Below are 20,865 nucleotides of genomic sequence, written 5' to 3'. Positions count from 1 at the left end.
AATGCTACATCCTGGGAGAATCTGGAGATTGTAAATCGATGACGCGTTTTACTAATGATCTGTATCCATAATGATGAGGAAAAGAAGAATAAAAGGAGACAGAGAGAAAGCAGTTTAGAGCTCGCTCTCTGGAGATTGCTCCAACAGGCGACTCCTCATCTCATCCCTTGTGTCAACGCCACTCATCCTTCAAGACCCCCTGGGTCCCTCTGGGGCAGGACCCTGGCATCAACCGTGTTCTGCTTGCACAATAAAACCTAAGTAATTTTCAGTTTGATCTGAATTTATTTATTTTTTAAATTAAGTTTATTTTCCAACTGATACATGTAAACCTAAAACTCGTACATTTTAATGGCACGCCACGTGACTGGTTTACTTTAGAAACTGGGAGGCACGACTGTCTTTCCTGGGTGACAGAAGACATTGGTGAACCTGGAGGGAGGGAGGACATTATGGAAATTCCCTGGGAGCAGCGCCAGGCTCTCCTGTGGCCTCTCTCCTCCCGCGGGGTCAGACGAGACCCCACAGGGGCATGGAGGAAGGAAGCAGGGCAGAGGAGGCGGTTTCCTCACAGCCTGCCCCTCACCTCCTCTAGCCACAGGCTTTCTCTTGGCACCCTGTTGCTCCCTGTCAAGGGCAGGTGGAAGCGGACGGCGGCCGTGGAAGGGATTCAGCTTCCTACAGCTGCAGAGCAGTCGCCCTGGGAGGCAGACAGCCAGCATCTTGGGGAGCCCTGAGCCCTGGAGCCCTGGAGCCCTGGGAGCCCCAGGAGACCTGAGCCCTGGGAGCCCTGGAGCCCTGGGAGCCCTGGGAAACCTGAGCCCTGGGAGCCCTCTCCACTCGGTTCAGATGTACTTGTTTCCAGACGGTCTCCAATTAAGGAAAATGACAAGCTGAGAATTTAATGTCATCTAATGTCAAAGACCCACAAGGAAAAAGATTCTTTCAAAAATTCTGAAATTGTATTATTGTTGAAAATAAAGCCGCTCCTTATCGCTCAACATTGAAAAAAATGATCCAATTTTACAAAATCAGTGATGGAAGCCAAGTGACTTCCTGGAATCCCGTGGTGCCTGTGCGAGTGGACGGCCGTCGGGGGCACGTGAGAGCTGATGGAGAGAAGAGGAAACTCTCGGACTTCGTCCTCGCCGCCAGGGAGGGGCAGTCGCAGGCCTGGGATGGGACGGTGGCCTTTCCCACCTGTGACTTGAAGAGCTGTGGAACAGCGAGCGGGGCAGTGGCCAGGACCCGCGGGAAGGGCGCCTTCTTGGGAGGGAGGATGGCTCTTCAGACAGCGAGACAGGAGGATGCCTCAGGGGAGAACTTTCCCCTGTGGAGAAGGAGTGTCCTCCAACATGGGCAGGCACGTGGACGCCTCTGCTGTGCTGCTCAGTCTCCACCGCCTTCCCAGGCCCACACCCAGCCCCACCTTCCTGCAGCCCACCTGGATGCAAATGGAGGGGGAAGAGCTGTGGGTCTGAAGACTGGAGTAGCATCGCTGGCAGACACGGGGCACCCAGTTTGATTTGGATCTCACACAGACAATGAACAATTGTTTAGCATCAGCACGTCCCAAATGGTCTGCTAGTCATTTTCCCATTGCTGTCACAAAATACCTGAAGAAATCATGTTAAAAGGAGGAGAGGTTGATTTTGGCCCACGGGTTCAGTTTCAATTCATGGTCTCTTGGTTCTGTTGCTTTGGGCCTGTGGAGAGGCAGCACATCATGGTGGGAGGGCCTCAGGGAGTGTGGGAAAGAGAGAGGAGTGCCGGGGTCTCCACATCCCCTTCTAGGGTGCACCCCGTCAGCCTGCCTTCCCTCCCATGGCCCTGCCTCCTTAGGGCTCCACCACTTCCCAACAGTCCACAGGCCACTGGGGGACCTTTAAGATCCAAACCATAACACGCAGGGCACACTGACACTAAAAAATAACAAACACCCCCCACAACTGCTTCCTTACCCAAAGTCCAACTTTAACTGAAGGCCCCGCATGTGACCCACCAAACCTGGCAGCAGTGGGTGGTTTGGCGGGGGTGGGGGTAGGGGGACTCCAGGGCTTTTCTCCAGGAGTGGGTGGGGGCAGTGGTCAGCTGGGCCTGAGGGCATCAGTGCTCAGGGTCTGGGCGCCCAGCTGCAATCTGCATCCTGCTCTGAGTGGACAGTACTAGCCTCACCCTCAAGGCAATGCACAGCAGAAGTCAGCTCCTGGCAGCACCACCGTGCTGGCCAGCCACTGCTGGCCACACGCAGCTGTTCTGGCCAAGGCTTGCAGCCACGGAACTTTATTCAGAAAATAAAACAATAATGGCTAATTTTAATCTTTGCTCCCTGCGCTCAGGCGTTGTGCCAAGGTTCACACACTCCTCACCTCTCCGTTCTCACAGGTGCCCTCCTTTGTCCCCTTACTAGCTGCTCCCTGAGTGGGTCCCAGGCCTGGGGAGGAGCTAGTGACAGCAGCATGGTCCAAAGAGGTCCGCCAGGAGCTAAACTGACTCCAACCTGCTGGACTCCTTTGATTGCAAAGCAACCGGCACTACTTGAATTTCAAGCAAACACTAAACGATTGTTCAGTGTAAGTATATCCCATAAAATATTTGGGACATACTTACACTAAATATTTGTTACTTTATCTAAAATTCAAGTTGGACTGGATGTTATTATTAGCCCTTCAGGAACTAAAGCACAGAGAGGCTTAGTAACTAGACCAGTTACACAGCCAGGAAGTAGGTGAGGTAGAATCTGAGTCTGGCCTGCTGTGTCCCACAACTTCTCCTTTTTCATTTCCACCTCACTGCCTGGCTACACGGAGCACGTGCAGTGAGACACCGCCAGCACTTGCAGGAGTGATGAGCTGCAGGGAGGTTCAGGGCTCTGGAAGCCTGGGACAGAGGAGATTTTCTGGGGACCAGTATTTATCCCAAGACCAGAAGGCAGTTCAGGAGGAGCACAGCAGTGGGGGAGAATATTCTAGAGAAGCTGGCTTGGATACAATCCAGAGTGGGGAGAAGCCTGGTAATTTGGGGGGTGCAGAGAAAACTGAAAAGGCATAGCCCCCCATTCAGAAGTCATTGAGAAGCTTTTTTTTTTAACTTTTAATTTGTTTTATTAGTTACACACGACAGTAGAATGCATTTATGCACTTTGACATATCACACATGGATGGGATAAAATTTCTCATTTTTCTGAGTGTACATGTTTCAGAATCACATTGGTCATGCAGTCACGTAGACACATACAGAAATAATGTCTGTTTCCTTCTACTATCTTTCCCATCCCACATCCCTTCCCCTCCCATCACTTCCCTCTACCTAATCTAAGGTAACACTATTCTTCCCTAGTGCCCCCTGCCTTACTGTGAATTAGCATCTGCATATTAGGGAAAACATTTGGCCTTTGGTTTTGTGGGATTGGCTTATTTCACTTAGCATGATAATCTCCAACTCCAACCATTTACTGGTAAATGCCATAATTTCATTCTAATTTAAAGCTGAATAATATTCCACTGAGTATATACACCACATTTTCTTTACCCATTCATCTATTGAGGAGCACCTAGATTGGTTCCATAGTCTAGCTATTATGAATTGAGGTGCTATAAACATTGATGTGGCTGCATTACTACAGTATGCTGATTTTAAGTCCTTTGAGTATAGACCGAGGAGTGGGATAGTTGGGTCAAATGGTGGTTCCATTCCCAGTTTTCTGAGGAATCTCCATACTGCTTTCCATAGTGGTTGCACCAATTTGCAGTTCCCCCAGCAACATATGAGTGTGCCTTTTCCCCCACATCCTCACCAACATTTATTGTTGCCTGTATCCTTGATGATTACTATTCCGACTAGAGTGAGATGGAATCTAAGAGTAGTTTTGATTTGCATTTCTGTAATTGCTAGAGATGTTGAACATTTTTCATATATTTGTTGATCAATTGTATTTCTTCTTCTGTGAAGTGCCTGTTCAGTTCCTTAGTCCATTTATTGATTGGGTTATTTGGGTTTTTGGTGTTAAGTTTTTTGTGTTATTTATATATCTTAGAGATTAATGCTTTATTGGAGGTGCGTGTGGAAAGTATTTTCTCCCAATCTGTAGGCTCTCTCCTCATGTTATTGATTGTTTCCTTTGCTGAGAAGGAGCTTTTTAATTCGAATCCATCCCATTTAGTGATTCTTGATTTTTACTTCTTGCGCTTTTGGACTCTTTGTTAAGGAAGTCACGTCCTAGGCCAATGTGGTGAAGATTTGGGCCTATTTTTTCTTCTATTAGGTGCAGGGTCTCATTTCTAGTGCCTGAGTATTTGATCCACTGTGAGTTGATTTTTGTGCAGGGTGAGAGATAGAGGTTTAATTTCATTTTGCTAAATACGGATTTCCAGTTTTTCCAGCACCATTTGTTGAGTAGGCTATATTTTTTCCAGTGAATGTTTTGGCACACTTGTCTAGTGTAAGATAACCACATTTATGTGGGTTTGTCTCTGTGTCCTCTATTCTGTACCATTGGTCTATTGGTGCCAATACCATGCCATTTTTGTTACTATAGCTCTGTAGTATAGTTTAAGACCTAGTACAGTGATGCCTCCTGCTTCACTTTTCTTGCTAAGGATTGCTATTAGCAATTAGCAACAGCTATTAGCTATAGCTATTACTTACACTAAATATTTATCATTTTATCTAAAATTCAGCTATTCTGGGTCTCTTATTTTTCTAAGTAAATTTTATGATTGCTTTTTCTATTTCTATGAAGAATGTCATTGAAATTTTAATAGGAATTTATTAAATCTGTATCATGATTTTGGTAGAATGGCCATTTTGACAATATCAATTCTGCCTATCCAGGAGCATGGGAGGTCTTTCCATCTTCTGAGGTTTTCTTCAGTTGTCTAAGATGATAAAGGCAAAGCACAGGCCTGAGTGCCCACCACAGCCCCCGCCCCAGTGAAAGCAGGCAGGGCTGGGGTGGGGCGAGGAGAGCTAGGCGGGAGGCAGCAAGGGCAGCTGAGCCCCTCAGGCCAGAGCGGGTTTCAGAGCTCATCCCAAGGGTACCCGGCAGTCATAGGTTTCCAGCTGGGTGTGGCATGGTCAGACTGGCATTGAAGGAAATATCTCTGGCTGGGCGTGGAGCACAGGTCAGATCCAATCCTGGTGATTGATTGGCAGCTGTCACAGCAGTTTAGGCAAAGCGCGTCGGTGGCCCTTCTGAGGAGGGACAGAGTTGCAAGGGGAGAGAAGTGGGTGATTCCAGAGCTCAGAAGGGCTTGTTAGGAGTGTCTCAGGTAGCTCACGAGCACTGCAGAGCTGGGGTGCAAGCCAGGGTGGATGTGAGGACCATGGGCCTTCTATGTCCAGCTGTAGAGGATGCAGCCACAGGTGTGGGTCTTGGCTCTGACTGTGGTCTGGGCTGGGGATCGGCAGTTGGGAATGTGAGTACAGAGGTGACAATCAGAGCCCTCTGGAGAGAAGCCAGGTGGGGAAGGGACTGGAAAGAGACTCTGGTGACCTACTGGCTGACGGAGACAGGTTGAGGAGGGGTCAGAGAGGCTTGGGTGGGCGAGAGGAACAAGCCAGGGAGCTCTTCGCTCCTTAGGGACTGTGAAGCCAGATGCTGACACAGGAAGGGGGCCATGCACCGAGAGCAGCAGGATGGAGAGGGAGCAAATCAGCACGAGGCTGGGGAGGCAGCCAGTTCATGCAGAGTGGGCCAGTGAGGGCTGACCGCTCAGCCTGCCACGAGAGCTCTGGGGAGCAGGAGAGCTGCCCTCCTGCTGGGCACAGGGATGGGGAAGGAAGGGCACATCAGTGACATTACTTACCAGGAGCACTTAGCTAGAGCGATGTAAAAGGACAGAGCCAGGTGGCCCAGAAGGGCAGATGAAGGGAAGAGAGGACCAGGACAAGGCAGGTGGTCACAGGAACTGGTGGAGTTGGAAGAGACAGCAGCAGAATCCAAAGGCAAAGGCAGAAATGAAAGCACACTTGATGTGGAAGGACATGGAACCCTGGGGCAGAGACTCCTACCAGGAATGTCAAAGAGAAGCTGAGCAGCCCTTCCGGAGCCCAGGAGAAGCCATATATTGAAAGAATAATGGACTACCGCCAAGCAGTTTATTTCTGAAATAAAAGCTTGATTGATTCAATAATGGGAAATTCACAAATATAATTCATTATATCAGTAGGGTGAAATTCATCATATCAGAATAAAAATTGTGAAATTAGATGGCTGGAGCTGGAAAGGGCATTTGATAACATCATCTCTCCATTTATAAAAACAGTGAGAACCACAGACACAGAAAGAAGTCAGCTGTGATCAGACGCACCCTGTCAAAACGAGGAGGAGCGTGCGACTCCAGCAAAGCCATGAAGATCACGTAGCCCCAGTGCCAGCCTGCAGTGGGCACTGCCACGCCAGTCACACCTGCCGCCCGCCCTTCACGAAGCAGGCCACAGCCTTGTCACTCACTGTGGTCCTGTGGAAGGAGGCAGGAGGCTGCAGGGCTGGCCCCTCCCACAACACCCCCCAGAAACTCTCCCTGCCCCCAGTGCTTCCCAGAGTTCTTCTTGTTTGTGTTTTATTGGTCAGAACCTCAGAGGTATTAGGACAAGTGTGAGACTCAGGCCCCAAATCCCCAGGGAACCTCCCCACTTCAGTGCCCATCATGGTGCCAGGACACACTCCCTCAGGTCCCTTCTGCGCAGTGGGCAGGGGCTCTTGGTGTGGCTGGAAGTGCCCTTGGACAGTGACTGATTTTCCATCTTCGCTGAGTGCAAGGGCTTCCCGCGGGGGCTGGGGTGGGGAAGGAGTGGCCGGCGATGGTGACACTGCACAGAGGCTCAGCCTCAGGGACACAGAGCACAGGGGAGGTGAACGAGCGCAGGGCAGAATGAACACTGCAGAAGGCCGGCATTTCGGGGAGGAGGCAGGTGGGAAATCCCAGAGATACAGCACAGGCGTCAGAGGTCACCGAGTCTGTGGGGGAAGACATGTGACACTCCATCAAACACTGGGTGCTGATTCCTGCAGGTGAGAGGAAGTTCACAGGTTGTGACCACCAGACAGGAAGCACACCTGGCTGGGGTTTAGGTGAGCCCAACCTGGCTTTTGTTCCTCTTTTTTCTCACTGCTCCCAGTCTGCCTGCCTCCCCTCCTACAGTGCCGGCAGCCCCAAGGCCATGTTCATACCTAGGTCCGGGTGCAGGTCTGCTAGACAGCTGTCAGAGGAGCCAGGCCTGGTCATCTTCTCATGCGAAGGAGGGTTTGGCTCAGGAAGAATCAGAGACCTTTCACGTGTCCCCACAAGGGCCAGCACTTGGGAGAGCTACTAGGGAGGAAAAGGACACTTCAGAGTCAAACTCCATCAGACCTTAATCCACCAGAAAGAGACCTTCAGTTTTCAAAATTTCATAATGGAAGAGAATTTACAAACTGGGAATATGCTAATTAACATTATTATGATATATTAACACGTTTCCAGGTATTTAAATTCTGTCCCTTAGTCTCTTTATCTAATTGCTAAAGAGCTATGAATAACACCACTGGGTACAATTTGAGATGCAGAGTTAAGTAGGCCACACATGCTTGTCTTTGGGGCTGAGGTGCGAACTTGGAGTTAATCATCTGGACCCTCTTCCAACGTTTCAGAAGCTCCTGGAGGCAAGAGCGAAATTGTCACCACCAGCGCAGTGAGAAAGCTCTGAGCCCACACTGCTGGTTGTCATGCACTGAGTGCTTGAGTGCCCCACCAGTCACCACACTGCAATGGCATCAGTAGGTGGGGACTTTGGCAAGTGGAGAGTAGAGCGTTCACAATGCGATGGATGCCTTAGAAGAAGAGGAGGAGACACTAACTCTCTGTCTCCCCACCACAGAGCATACAGCGAGAAGGTGGCCTCCAGCAACCAGGAAGAGAACCACCCGCAGGAACCCAGCCTGCAGGCATCCTGACTGTGGGCCTCCCAGGCTCCAGAACCGTGGATGACAGTCCCTGTCATCTAAACCATCCAGTGTCTGGGATTCTGCTATGCTATCTGAGCTGACTCATAGAGTCCCTTCAGGAGCGGCCACCGCCAGTTTGACAGTAGACCAAGGAGTCAACCCAAAGGCCCCAGGGAAAGCAAGCCTTGGCTTCTGGGTGGGTGCTCCAGGGCTTCGTGCTTTTATGAGGGGATTTCTCTGTCGCTGTCTCTGAAGGAGCAAAGTGAGCGACACACTCCAGTCCCTCCCCCTCTCCACCTCTCTCACCCCTGAGAGAAGGGCACAGTTTTCCTAGGGGGAGATTGGAGAGTCTGTGGTCTCCCCGGCTGTGAGTAACATCAGACTCCTTTGATCATCCCTGTGTCTAGGGGTGCAACTGAGCATTTTTATCTTCAAAGGTTTGCTAGACCAAAGGACCCAGTCATTTTCCATGCTTTGCAATTTGCCCACCAGAGGTTTTTGCTGAGTGTTGACTTGTCCTGTCAGCGAGGAGTCACATTCTGGGTGCGGTCATCCCACCAGTCTTTGCTAATGGGGCAGGCATAGGCTGTCTTCATTTGCTGCTAGACCATGTGCTCTGGGATCAGAGAACATTCCAGCATGTGTTTTGTGCGTGGCAAATATTTTTGAATAAAAGAATGAAAAGCCCAGTTGAGGAAGGATGTTGTACATTTTGCACAGTGTGCTGACAAATACCAGAGAACCAGCTCTTACCTCAGACTGTACAGGCGCCAGCTGCGGATGTCTGCTAGATACCGAAACACGTTACACTGTCCAAGGTGCACGGCAAGCTTAGTGGAATGACCAGTGCAGTGGCGTCCCCTGTGGCCCTGGCCAGTGGCTTCTGTGGTGCTCTTCGAGGAGAGAAGTCAGCATAAATGCCTTTCAGGTCCACTTTGATTCACCTCCATTCCCACTTCATCTCCAGGTCACCCGAACTGTGACATTCCTAATCCCTCTAAGCATGGGCAGGTGTGAACCTGCAAACCATGCCTCTGACCTCACTTTTGGACATCACACAGAAGGACCCAGGCACAGGCCCTGGGCAGTTGCTGCTGTTCTCAGCGGCCCCTGGCCCCTATTGTAGTGGACTTGGGGTGGATTTTAACAACAAACACAGAGCTCCCACCCAGAATATTTTTACTACCTTTGTACAGTAAGTTGCTGGCTTTAGTGTTTTGTCCATGTTTTTTGATGGCCAAAAAGGTCCCCAATCTAATTTTATCACATCTAATTCTGTATGTTTTGTTTATAGAAGGCCCACATTCTAGATTCATAGTTTATATTTTATCTAGCTTCTTTGGCTAGATTTATAGGTGTGTAAGCCATATGTATTTGACAATAATTCTTAGTTTTAATTTTAAAAAGTTGGATCTTATAAAAGTTGAATGCCTATTTCTCTTGTAACCCATCAATGTTGGTTTCAAAGAAGCCTCCTGGGGACCCAACTCAAGGGTCCTACTAGACACTGGGAACGTGGAGAGCCCTGCCTGCTTCCCCCCCCCCCCCTCCCCGGGAGGCCTGGTCCGCAGCCTGGAGACAGTCCTCCTGACTGCACTTGTAATGGCAGTTGGGGGCTAGTGCACAGAAGTCACAATTTTAGAGGCATTCTACAGTGGTGGGAAGCTTGATCTTCAGTTGTTCGACACATGGATAAGGGCTTTTGCCTTAAACACACACACACACACAAACAGTTGAAGAGTTTTGATGCTGAGACCTTATCTATAGTGAGTTCTCTAGGCCACGCCCATTCCCACCCCTCCTCTCAGGTGGTGCCATCACCTGTGAGTGCCCCTCAGGCGTGGCCGTGCGCATGGCCACAGACCTGCGTGTCTTCTAGTGCTTTGTCTGTGTCCCTGCATGGTTCTGTCAGACACCAGGTGACCTCATTCTGCTCAGAGGGATAATAACCAAACTCTCATGAAATCCCAGTGGCATGGACCCAACTCCGGCCCACGGAAGGCGCCACATCGTCAGCTAGCCCAAGAACCGTCCTGCTGGCAGCCAGCTGGGGACGTGTGCAAGGAGCCTCACGCTCGGGACCCTTGTGGACTTGTGTCCACCCTGATGGTGTGCAAAGGGGTCTGAGCCGGTGCTCTGTGGAGATGTGGGAAGCTGGGACACAGACCAGCCCTGAGCAGTCTGCCGAGACCCTCGTCTCCTTAAAATGCGACTTACCTTTATATGAGCCTTCTACAAACGGTGAGGGACAAGAGACCTTATAAATAAGAGGTCCAAGTGAGCAGACTATGAAATGTCCTCATCGAACCAAGAAGACCTTCCAGCACAAAGCAGAACCCTCTCTCCTTTGGTCACGTAAAGGAGACATGAGAAAGGGGGACTCTGAGAGCTTTAGAGAGTGCTAGATCAGGATGATGAACTGCTGATGCTGGGTCACCGTCAGGGACCACTCTGGTGACGGCAGTTCGACGGGGGAGACCTCCCTGCCCTGAACACCCTCTTCTCTTCTGTGGTTCTGTGGCAGCTGTTGCATGGCCCTCTGTGCCCTGCCCAGGCTGCAGGCAGGAAGGCCCCCAGGCCCCTCGGTGAGGGCTAGACAGGGCCGCAGGTTGCCTGGAGCAGGTGCCGCACACACGGCCTCGTGACTCAGTGCACATGGCCCAGGAGCTGCACTCCCAAGCACTGTGTCCACTTAATCTTTTTCCAGTCTGTTTCCCTTGTGCGATGCATTACTTTTCTTGGAAACAAATATCTGTCAAAATATAATCTTAGGATGGCATTTGGAGATCTGTACGTCCTTAGCAATAATGACTTCACATCGTTTTTCTCTTCAAAGGAGAGCTGATGAGTGTCTCTGAGGATGCCCTGGTCTCAGGGCAGTTTTCTTGTCATTGGATGGTAAACACCCTTAATTGGCTGAGGATGCCCTCCCGCTGGGCGCTTACCATGTGTGTACAGCCCGGGAGCCTTTGCGAGAGAATCTGAACAAGCCTGACTGCACATTTCAGGGCAAATAAAGTCTTCAGAGGAGAGGCAGTGTCCTATTACCACTCATAAAGACTGCCAGGTCTTTAATATATGGTGGTACTAACATGTTCATTAGGAGAACTGGCTGGAGCCGAGCAGCACAGGCTGAGCACAGGCATTTGCCTCTGCCACGTTATTTGTCTCACATTTCATTAGTAAGAAAGTGAAGAGGAAATAGAGATGACAGTCCAATTTGGAGATGACCTCCATGACCCTGAGCAGCCTCTGCTCTCTGCAGAGGCCCTGGTCAGGGTGGGATGCGGGGACCTCTTCTACCCTCTCTTCCCAGCACACCTGCAGTGGAGCAGAGTGGACGGGCCACGTGCATCCTGAATTGTTCTCATGGCACCTGCTCCCGGGAAGGCCTGGTGCTGCAGGAAAGCATCCAGCCATTTAGGAGGACAAACAGGACCAGCCTCCCCTCCTCATCAGAGCTGACACAGGGTGAGTGCTGCAGGTCCTCAGGAGCAAGGCGTGGAGGTTGGTGGAGCAGCTCAACATCCCTGTGCCCCAAGGACGGGATTCTTCTCCATTCACACCCATCAATTCATTCTTCCGCTGCTCCATGCCCCCTCAGCTAGACCCCAAATCACTGTCAAGGAAGGGCAGCAGCTTGAGGCTAGACTTGCTGCTCCTGCGAAAGCAGTTTGGGGCTTGGTTTAACCGGCCGATGCTAACGCCAGCTTCACAGATCAACTGTTCTCTGTCCTCCTCGTAAACACATTTCAATTGAAAAGCATAATTTCAGACTCGAGGTGAGGCGAACCCTCCAGCTGGACTTAAATGGAAATAAAGAGAAGCCAAGCATATAGCACACTGGGCCCTAACAGAACAGCGGCGTTCACTGGGGACCAGGCAAGGGGAGTAATTTAGAAGCCCTCAAGGACAAGCAGGCACATTTCAGGTCTAAGCTGGGGCCCGGTGGCCTGGTGACAGAGGGATTGCAAGCATGGCCCTCCAGGGTCCTCTGGAGGGAGCAGCTGCTTTCCTGTCCCACTGAGCACAGATGAGGCGTGTGTTCACAGAGCCATCGCCAGCCCTGACTTCGGGGGTCCTGGGGTGAGGATGGAGTTTTCAGTTCAGTGTGCTTTTGTTTGGGAGTTTCCAGAATGGTAAAATGTCTAATATAATTTAATTCATTTACTCATAAGTATTGTTTGAACATGAATTTTGGACCAGGCAAAATGCTAGATGCAGGAATAAAATACAAGAAAACCGATGTCGTGAGGAAGAGAATTAACCAAGTCCTCAAAGGCAGTGCTGCAGGCTGAGTCCTTCATGTCACGTGCTTGTGTCACCAGGGGCCTCTCTCCAAGGAGGCTGCAGATGTGTGGGAATAGCAGCGTCCACGTAGGGTCTCCTGGCCATGAGAGATGTGTGGTCTTTATACTAAGAACATTGGGAAGTCAACGTAAATCCCCTAAAAGCAGGAAGATCTCTAAGCAGGGAGGCAGCAGGGTAAGTTTTCATTAAAAAAAATCAGCTCTCTGTTGCATATTTGGGGCAAGAGTGGAGAGAGAGCACAACAGCTATGGGCAGGTTTGATGGCAGCATGGGCAAAGGCTGCCATGGTGAAGGGCTTGGAGAGAGACTGGGGGTGGGGAGCCCAGAGTGCGGTGCAGGGTGCGTTTGTGGGTGGACACAGGAGAGAGAGGAGCTTGATGGAGTTCAGAGCTCTGGTTTGTCCACCTGAGGGGAAGATGGAGGTCCTGGAGGGGATGCTGGGGAGGACCACTGGGAGAGGCCTGGTGTTTAGATATGTGGAGTTTCAACATCTATGCCTCATCTAGGCACGATGCCCAGCAGGCCATGGGTGGCTATGGGACTGGGGCACAGAGAAGTCTGAGATAGGAATTTATGATTGAATTATAGGCAGCAATTAAGGTCATGGTTGGAGACAGAATTTCAGGATGCCAGTGGGTAGAGGGGCCTTGAGGGTCTTCAAGGTCTGGTGGCCTGAAGGAGGAGAGTGTGTGAGTGGGGGATGCGCAGCAGAGGTGCACAGAAGACGGGCGACAATCTGACCCCAGGGAGGGTCTTACAGAGGGTCTTCTCAACAGCAGGGGCAGCTGCTGGAGAGCAAGGACCTTGGACTCCAAAGAAGACCCAGCGGAGTGTCACAGTGGTGTGACTGCTTCCATGGCATGGTGAGGGCACAGGGCTGGTGGGCCCAGTTAGGGATGCATCGAGTGGAGGCGAAGCTGGGACAACAGATCTGCTGGGGTCCCTAAATCAGGCCATCCCCACCACCTGACTTTTTGTGCTCATTCCAGTCAAGATCTGCTGCACACACCCATCTTTAGAGACCTGCTCTCCACTAGGCTCCTGGAGCACCGCTCAGGGACCCTCGGTGGAGAACTGCTAGACAGAGGTGGCAGGCACAGCAAATTTCCAAGCACCTGACCCTGAGCCACTGGGGTTCTCCCTCAAGATTTAAAACTTCTCCAGCTCCTCTAAGGTACACACTCTATGTGGGGCAGAGGGGCCTGAGAACATGTCCCTGGTCCCCAGGAGCCCATCCCAGAGTGACGGAGAAGAACATGTAGTGGTGTACCTAACTGCTGCTGGTGGTCCACCAGAAAGGTACTGGGTTAAGTAGACTTTAAATGGCTCCGCAGTGTGTTGTTTAATTGTGTGAGATGTACACAGATCCACCGGGGAAAGGGTTTTAGAGGATGGAGAAGATGGGGACTCAGGGTGCAAGGCTCTGGGCATGGAGAATTATGAGAGGTTACTTTGGTCAATGTCTATGGAAAGAAGAAACAGATCTGAATCTGGGAAGGTGGGTGTGGTTGTTCAGGTCAACTGGCCTTGACCTCTAGGCTGAGGGCCATAGTGAGAAAGGGACCGGGCTCGGCTTCTCCTGGAAGCTGCTGAGACCTTGGTTCCCATCTGCTCACACCAGTGCCAGCATGACTGCAGATAAGGATTTTATCTTTAATGAGCCTGTGGCTCCCTGTGACCCCCTGTAAGATGGCAAGGTCACTGTCATGTGGGGGGAAATGAACAGCAGATCTGATATCAACACTTCCCCAAGGACACAGATGAACCCATCCTAGGAAGCGGGGGCATGAAGCCTTCCTGTCAACACTCACCACCTCATCTTCTCCTCTCTCCACTTGAGCCCCGAGGAGCTGGGGTGGGGGCACCCACTACGCCTGCTCTCCCTGTGATTTTTGCTAGTGTTCCATGGCTGCAACTTTCCACACCAGAGCAACCAACATCGAATGGTGGTCATCACCACTTCTCTAAATATGCTAGATTTAATGCAGCTTTCCACAGAAGCCCTGTACCGCCCATGGACAAGCAGCTCAAGGCATTCTGAAGTGAATAGTCTCAGCTCGGAGCCAGAACGTCTGTCAATACTTGGCCTCAAATCTCGGGCCAGTCCCTGGAACTTGCACGATTTATGAAGCTGTTATTATTCCATTTCTTCAGAGTTCCAAGTCCTGCCGCTCGATAGCATGTCACATAGCTGGCACCACTCTGCATAACAGGCAGTGGCAGCTCTTGAACACATTCTGGAAGTTGACTTGGTGTGACGAGAATGAATATAAAGTCATTTGCAATAGATATACCAATAAAAAAGAAAAACCTTATTTCTGTGATGAAATCCTCTCCTGTGCTCCTGCTGCCACTCAGCAGCTAGAGATGGTCCAGGCAGGATGGATTCTGCCCCAGCATGAGCTGCCCAGGGCGACTCCTACAGAGAGCAGGGTGGACCAAGGACACCTGGACACTCTCCTGAGAAGTGGGTCCTCAGCCCTCCCCGCCTCTAGGTGGGCTCTGGCGTTGTGGTGACCAGAATACCTGGGAAGGACCAGCCCACACCTTAAGAAGTGCAGCTTTTCCTGCTGTGCCTTGCAGTGCACCCTGTGGGGAGGGGTCCCTGGTGCCATGTTGACAGCGCTGAGCTGCCATGCTCTGAGGAAGCCATTTCCTCAGGAAAGCCCTTGTGGAGAGAGCGCAAGCACCTCATTTTATTTTGCTGGAGCTTATGAGTTTTGTTATGAAATGCCTCTGCCTGTGACTTAGAGACCCTCCTCTGTGTGTGGCCTGCCCTGCTGGCCCATGCAGTGGCCGGAGAGTGGCTTCTTTGTTCCTTTAGTGGTGATTTGAACTGACTGTCTGGGTGTTTTGGGGGGAGGGCATTGCTGTGTATCAGCATTCCCTTAGGCCAAGTCTCCTTTACTAAATCCCGATGTGTTGACATTCTAATGGCCTGGTGGCCCTCTGGGACAAGGTACTCTATTCACATTGTGAAGGCCCTGATCCTTAGATTTCTCCCATTTATCCTTTCATTGATTTATCAAGTTATCTGTCCATCTCTATCTTTTTACCTGTCTTTTCGTTCTTCGGCTTCCACTCACTTCTTTCTCTCTCCTTCCCTCCGATCTCTCTCTGACTCTGTCTATCCTTTCCCTTAGCTCTCCATCTCACCATTTATATATTTTTTCTTTTTGTGCCAGCTGAGTAGTGGGCCGTGGGGGGAGCAGCCTCAAGTTACTGCATTATAAATGTGACTGGATGGATGAGCGCAGACACTCTCTCCCACAGTTCTTCTGGTTAGCTGTGGATGCATTAAAGAAATGAGTCGACAGGTATGGAATGGCAAGTCTTCTACTAGGCTCACGTTCCGAGGCTCCAGGATTGAGGTGCAGTGTGTATGGAGCCTCAGCTGCGGGGGTGACAGGCAGGAGCTGGCTGGGTCTGCTCTGCCGGCTCATGTGCTGTGGCTTCCCTTCTTCCCCAAGGGGTATGGCTAGAGTTGGGACACCCAAGATGGTACTTGGGACATTCCAGAACAGCTGGATGCTGGCTCTGCTCTCTTGCTCGGAGGGTTTTCCTGAGGCTAATGGCTTCCTCAGTGCACGGTGCCTCAGGGCAGTCAGACATTGGCCCTGGAAGCAGGCCTCCCAGGAGAGAGCACTCCAAGCGACAGCAGGTTAAAGCTGCATTTCTTTGGTGTGGGCTGGTCCTTCTTGGGTATTCTGGTCACTGCTAGAGTCAGGGGAGGGGCTGAGAGCTCACTCTGGGGAGTGAGTGTCAAGGAGAAAGCCATCTGCCGCAGCAATGCCCGCTGGGTACCTTGAGATTCACTGGCTCGTGCAGAGGCTGCACAAAGTGGTCTGGGGAAAGACTGGACACAAAGGAAAGAGAGAGAGGTCCAGATTATCTGGAGGGTAGACTCGCGGGAAAGCTCGAGGGAACTGTAGTGGTGACAAACACATTAACTAGCAGCCCAACATGCAGCCTGACTGAAGACTCAGTTTTTAGGATGTCATTTTTATTTTTTTAAATCAAGGACTTTAAAAAGTGGTATTTTGGACCACCTCTGCATTATAAAACTGGTGAGTGAACGTGCAGGCAAACCCCCCGCCACCTTACCTCCAGGAAGGTGGTCTACTCTGTCTCTCTTCATCAGCCAGAGAGCCCCCTGGCTCAGCATGGGTTCCCTGACCCTTGGCAGTCAGGAAACTCAGGGTTAAGTGCTGAGCATGGCTTGCAGCAGCAGGACTGGGCCCAGGAATCCCATCAGGCTAAATAGCTCGTCACCTCCCCACCCACAGCACCCCCACCCAAGGTTAAAAATGGACTTTCATCTTGTTATTTCATTTTCATTTTATAACATCAATGGTGCCAAAATACTCTGGAAGAAGAATAAGCTTGAATAAACAGCTAATAATTCAGAATTTTAAAATCCTAAGTAGAGGGAAGGAGCTGGCACCCAGGCCACCTTCCATTTCCAGAGGGAAGATGCGTTGGTGATGATCTCCGCAGGCATACAAGGCCCCCCCAGCCCAAGAACTGGCTTCTGCCACGCCCCTGTTCCATGCAGCAGGTGTCCTTTCTGAGCCTCTCTTCCCTCCACTGGGAGGCATGAAAACACCCTGGGAAGGTGATCAGAGGACCCTGCAGACAGGTGTAAGGTGTGCCTCCCTCAAAATCTGCCCACTGGGAAGGGCTTCTGTGACCTGCTTGAATTCCTCACCAGTGACTGTCCAAGGCACAAGGGAAACCCTACAGTGGTCACAAAGGCAGCAGCACAGGCAAGTCTGAGTCCAAACAGCCTTCCAAGTTCATGGTTCATTCAAGTTCATAGTCCATTCACGTTCATAGTTCAATGGAGACCACCATATGGAGATTTTCAGACATATTCCCACATCTGCATCTCACTATTCTTAAATATTAACATGTTACACCACCATCTTCAATAAGACTGAGGATGCCTGTCCAGGGGAAGTGACCAGTGACAACCGGAGCCAAGTGAGTATCAGGGCATCCGAAGGAAAACCCCCACCAGCAGGTGCCCTGGTGGAGCTGGAGTGGCAAGTGGGCAGCCTCCTGGCCTTCAGAGGGGGGCTGGAGAGGTGGGCCGTAGAGGGGGGTCTAGGAGTGGCTGGAGTGGAGAGCTGGGAGGCTGTGCCCAGCACAGAGGAAACTGGGACACAGAAGAGAGAGGTGGAAATGACTGGGAGGCCCCTCCACGTGGTCCTGACGCTGCGGCCTCCCTTCTGTCCCTCCCTGCTCCTCAATCCTTGCTCCACACCCAGGAATAGCTGACTTCAAAACATGACATGAAAGCACACACATCAAAAACCCTCTTCTCAAGCAGAGCCCTGCATTCAAAAGCAGTCGTTTGACCCTTCATCTCACCTGTGACGGAATGTTCTCCAGCTTCCTCAGCACGGCGTGGGCCCGACCTCCGGGTGCTCAATGTGCAGACTGCTCATTTCCTCTCAGCCCTGCGGCTCACGTGTTCGACTCTGGTCTCGGGCTGTCTCTGCCACAGAGGACCAAGCTCCAAACATGGATCCTGGGGAGATGCACACAGTTCACAGCCCTATTCACCGCTGTGAAATGACCACCTCAGGATTTGGTGGTTTAAAGCGATAAGCCTTCCCTGCCTCGTGGTCTGGGGGTTCAGGAATCAGGGTGCAGCTGAGCAGGTGCCTGCAGCTCGAGGTCTCTCACTGGGTTGCTCAGGCGTTTGATGGAGCTCTGGAGTCATCGGAAGGCTCCACAGGGAGTCTGTTTTCCTGCTTGTTCCCATAACTGTCAGCAGGATTCATCCCTCACAGGGGTCTGGGCCGAGGGTCCCATTTCTCCCTGCCTGTTGGCAAGAGGCTTTCCTTGGCCCCTTCCACTGGGCCCTGGCACAGGGCAGTTTATGATATGGCTGGCTTCTCTCAGAGGGGACGAGTGTGACTCTGGCTGGTCTGGCTGGAGTTGCCCATCCTCTGTGCAGAGGCTGCTTCGCTCATCCGTCCGTGGCTCAGCTGGGCCTCTGCTCCAGGCAGGGCTTGGCTGGAGGAGCTTGGATCCGTGTGTCTGTCATCATCTCCCCTGGGTCCAGAGGCCAGCCCGGGCATGTGCTTCTCATGGTGACGCAGAGGCACCAAGCGGAATCAGTTGAGGCCTCTTGAGGCCCAGGCTCAGATTAGCATGGCCACTTCTGCCTCCCTCTTTAGGACAAAGCAAGCCACCTGTGTGGGCCCAGATTCATGGTGGGGAGACTGCAGCTTCTTTATTAAGAATGATCTCAGGGTGCCAAGGTGAGGAACGTGGGTGCAGGGAGGGGCCCGCCACTGAGAGCAGGGAGCAGCTCCGCACACCCTCCACGCACCCTGCGGGAACTCATCTCCCAGGCCCTGCCTTCTTGCTTCTGGCCGCTTAGGTATCGGGCACTGGGGGAAGACTGGAGGGTGCGAGGGACAACTCAGGCAGTCCCCCGCTCTCTGTTCCTCTGGTGGGCATTCTGGAATCACTGCCTCTACCTGGGGCTGCACTTCTTCTTGCCGTGGTCCCAGCAGGTCCCCGTGCCCATGCCATGGTTTCCACCTGAGGCCCCTGCTGGTAGTGTCTGCTAACACAGGTCTTCCCAAGGCCCGGGTGGCTCTTGGAGTGCTGTTCTCTGCTCTGCCTCCTGGTCCCCTTTCAACCACCCCCTCGCTGGTGTGGCAGTCCTCTCCTAGCAGACCCAGCCTCCTCCCACGGGCACCCAACCAGTCTGGTGTCCCACAGGTGCCCCACCCCATGCTGGTCTCTATGGGACACAGCTGCCTTGGGTCCGATCTGGTCGTGCAGGTAGAGGAGAGGATGAGATGCCCGTCATACACATCTCTTTAATAAAAGCACCACACTTTCTTTTTCTCTTCCAGGAGAGTGTTTTGAGGAAAACAAAAGACAAATGCTCTTTGACTTACAATGAGGCTACTTCCAGATGAACCAGTCAGAAGTTGAAAACATAAATTGGAAATTCGCTGCAGACATCAGGCCCCTGGACCTCCCAGCTCAGCGGCGTGCGTGTGTGGAGGTGGGGTGCCTGCTGCGTCCTCGGGTGGCCCGGCCGACTCTGCCGCCCATCCCAGCACCCTGAGTCCAGGGAGAGAATGCCATTCAAAACGCACACGGTTTGCAGTGAATGGCTCTCACTTTTGCATCTTCATAAAGTTGAAAATCGTCATGTCAAGACATCTACAGACACGATGAGGTGACAGACACTTCTCTTTCTTTTTCTCTTTGTCCTTCCTCTCTTTTTTTTTCTTTCTTGAGCAGCCAAACCATCCCCTATGTTGGAAGGGGGCTTGTTGGCTGTGAGGTTCCCACGGAGAGTAAGACTTGGTAGTTTGCTGGCTTGGCTGTGGAAGTCCCTTGTACTAATAAAATTTAATTTAGACTAGTAAACCCGCGGCCTTCTTGTGACACATATATAGGTATTACATAATTACAGAACAAATGGCTTTTCTAGGGACGTCGTGAAAGCCAATGATTCAGCACACGTGCTGCTGATGACGCACGGTGCTGTCTGCTCCTCATTAGAGCCTGGTGGTCCCCACAAATCACGCTGCGGTGCAGGCTGCCACCCTGGCCTCCAGTGCCCATCATCAGAACAGTCGGGAAAGGCTCCGGCCTCATCGGTCTGACAGATGAGAGATTCTGTTGGACAGGTTTCCACTGTGATAGACAGAAGCAATATCTCTCACTACAGGAGGGCAGAGCCATTTAAGTCTTTATAAAGACAACACTCGGGAAGCAAAAGGATTCATGCCTCAAAAGGCACCTGGTGAATATTTACCCATCTCCTGCAGCCCACACGCAGTCTTCATTAGGAGTCAAGCAGGGCCTTAAGTCCTTTCAAGACTTTTGTTTCTTTTTGTTCTATTTCCCTATCTCTGTTGTTCCATCACACACACACACACACACACACACACACACACACACACCTCTCATTCCCTGGGCAAGTAGCCAGATATTTCCCAGGACCCAAAAGCTCTGTCGCATCTCTTGTCCATGTCGAGCGGACAACTGTCCCATTCTGCATGTGTTCCCCAGGGTCACTGGCTCTGCTACAACCATTGCTGTTCCTGGCCCGAGCATCCCACCAACACCAACCTTCACATGTGTAGAGCTAACCCCAGGGCTCTCCTCTGCCCCTGGCCTCTCACTCAGCCACCCAAGCTGGTATTCTTGAGGCAGTTTTCAATTTCCTCCTCTGCTTCCTTACCCTGATTCCAACCATCCACTCATCTCGGGGTTCCACCCCCTGAAATCAGTCTTTCCTTGCCAGCCCCGATCAACACGTGCATGCATGGACAGCCTGGTGCTGCTCAGCTGGTGGGGTTGTGAGTCCTGATCAGTCCCCTCCCATCTCTCAGTCATCCTCAAACCTGCCACCAGTGTCCCCTTAGAGATCTGATGACCTTCAGGAGGGAATGGCCCTGCACCACACCTTAGCCTGGACTTCCGGTCATTCACAGGGTGGCCTGACTACTGGGAAACTCATCTCAGGCGACATTTCAGTTTCCGTTTCTTTGTTCCGTTAAGTGTTAATTTTCTGCCCTCGGGTGCACTGGTGAGTCCTAACTTCTTCTGTTTCAGTCTTATTTCACAATGTTTTAGCTTTTCCT

The 20,865-nt window shown here is 51.5% G+C and overlaps 1 long non-coding RNA gene across 2 annotated transcripts in view; it reads left to right on the top strand.

The window, feature by feature from the left end:
• LOC139705395 (uncharacterized) overlaps positions 1 to 20,865 on the top strand; it is a 60,986-nt gene that overhangs the window by 37,290 nt on the left and 2,831 nt on the right. Inside the window, exon 6 of one of the 2 annotated variants that reach the window (XR_011707269.1) lies at positions 19,117 to 19,448. This is a non-coding gene — a long non-coding RNA (uncharacterized lncRNA). Of the gene's footprint in view, positions 1 to 6,266; positions 6,640 to 19,116; positions 19,449 to 20,865 lie in introns of those variants that run through there. The other variant, XR_011707270.1, reaches the window with a different exon arrangement.

Source organism: Marmota flaviventris, chromosome 4 (assembly GCF_047511675.1).
Source record: "Marmota flaviventris isolate mMarFla1 chromosome 4, mMarFla1.hap1, whole genome shotgun sequence".
Lineage (NCBI taxonomy): Eukaryota > Metazoa > Chordata > Mammalia > Rodentia > Sciuridae > Marmota > Marmota flaviventris.
Note: the sequence above shows the minus strand (reverse complement) of the source record. Positions and strands in the feature narration are given on the sequence as shown.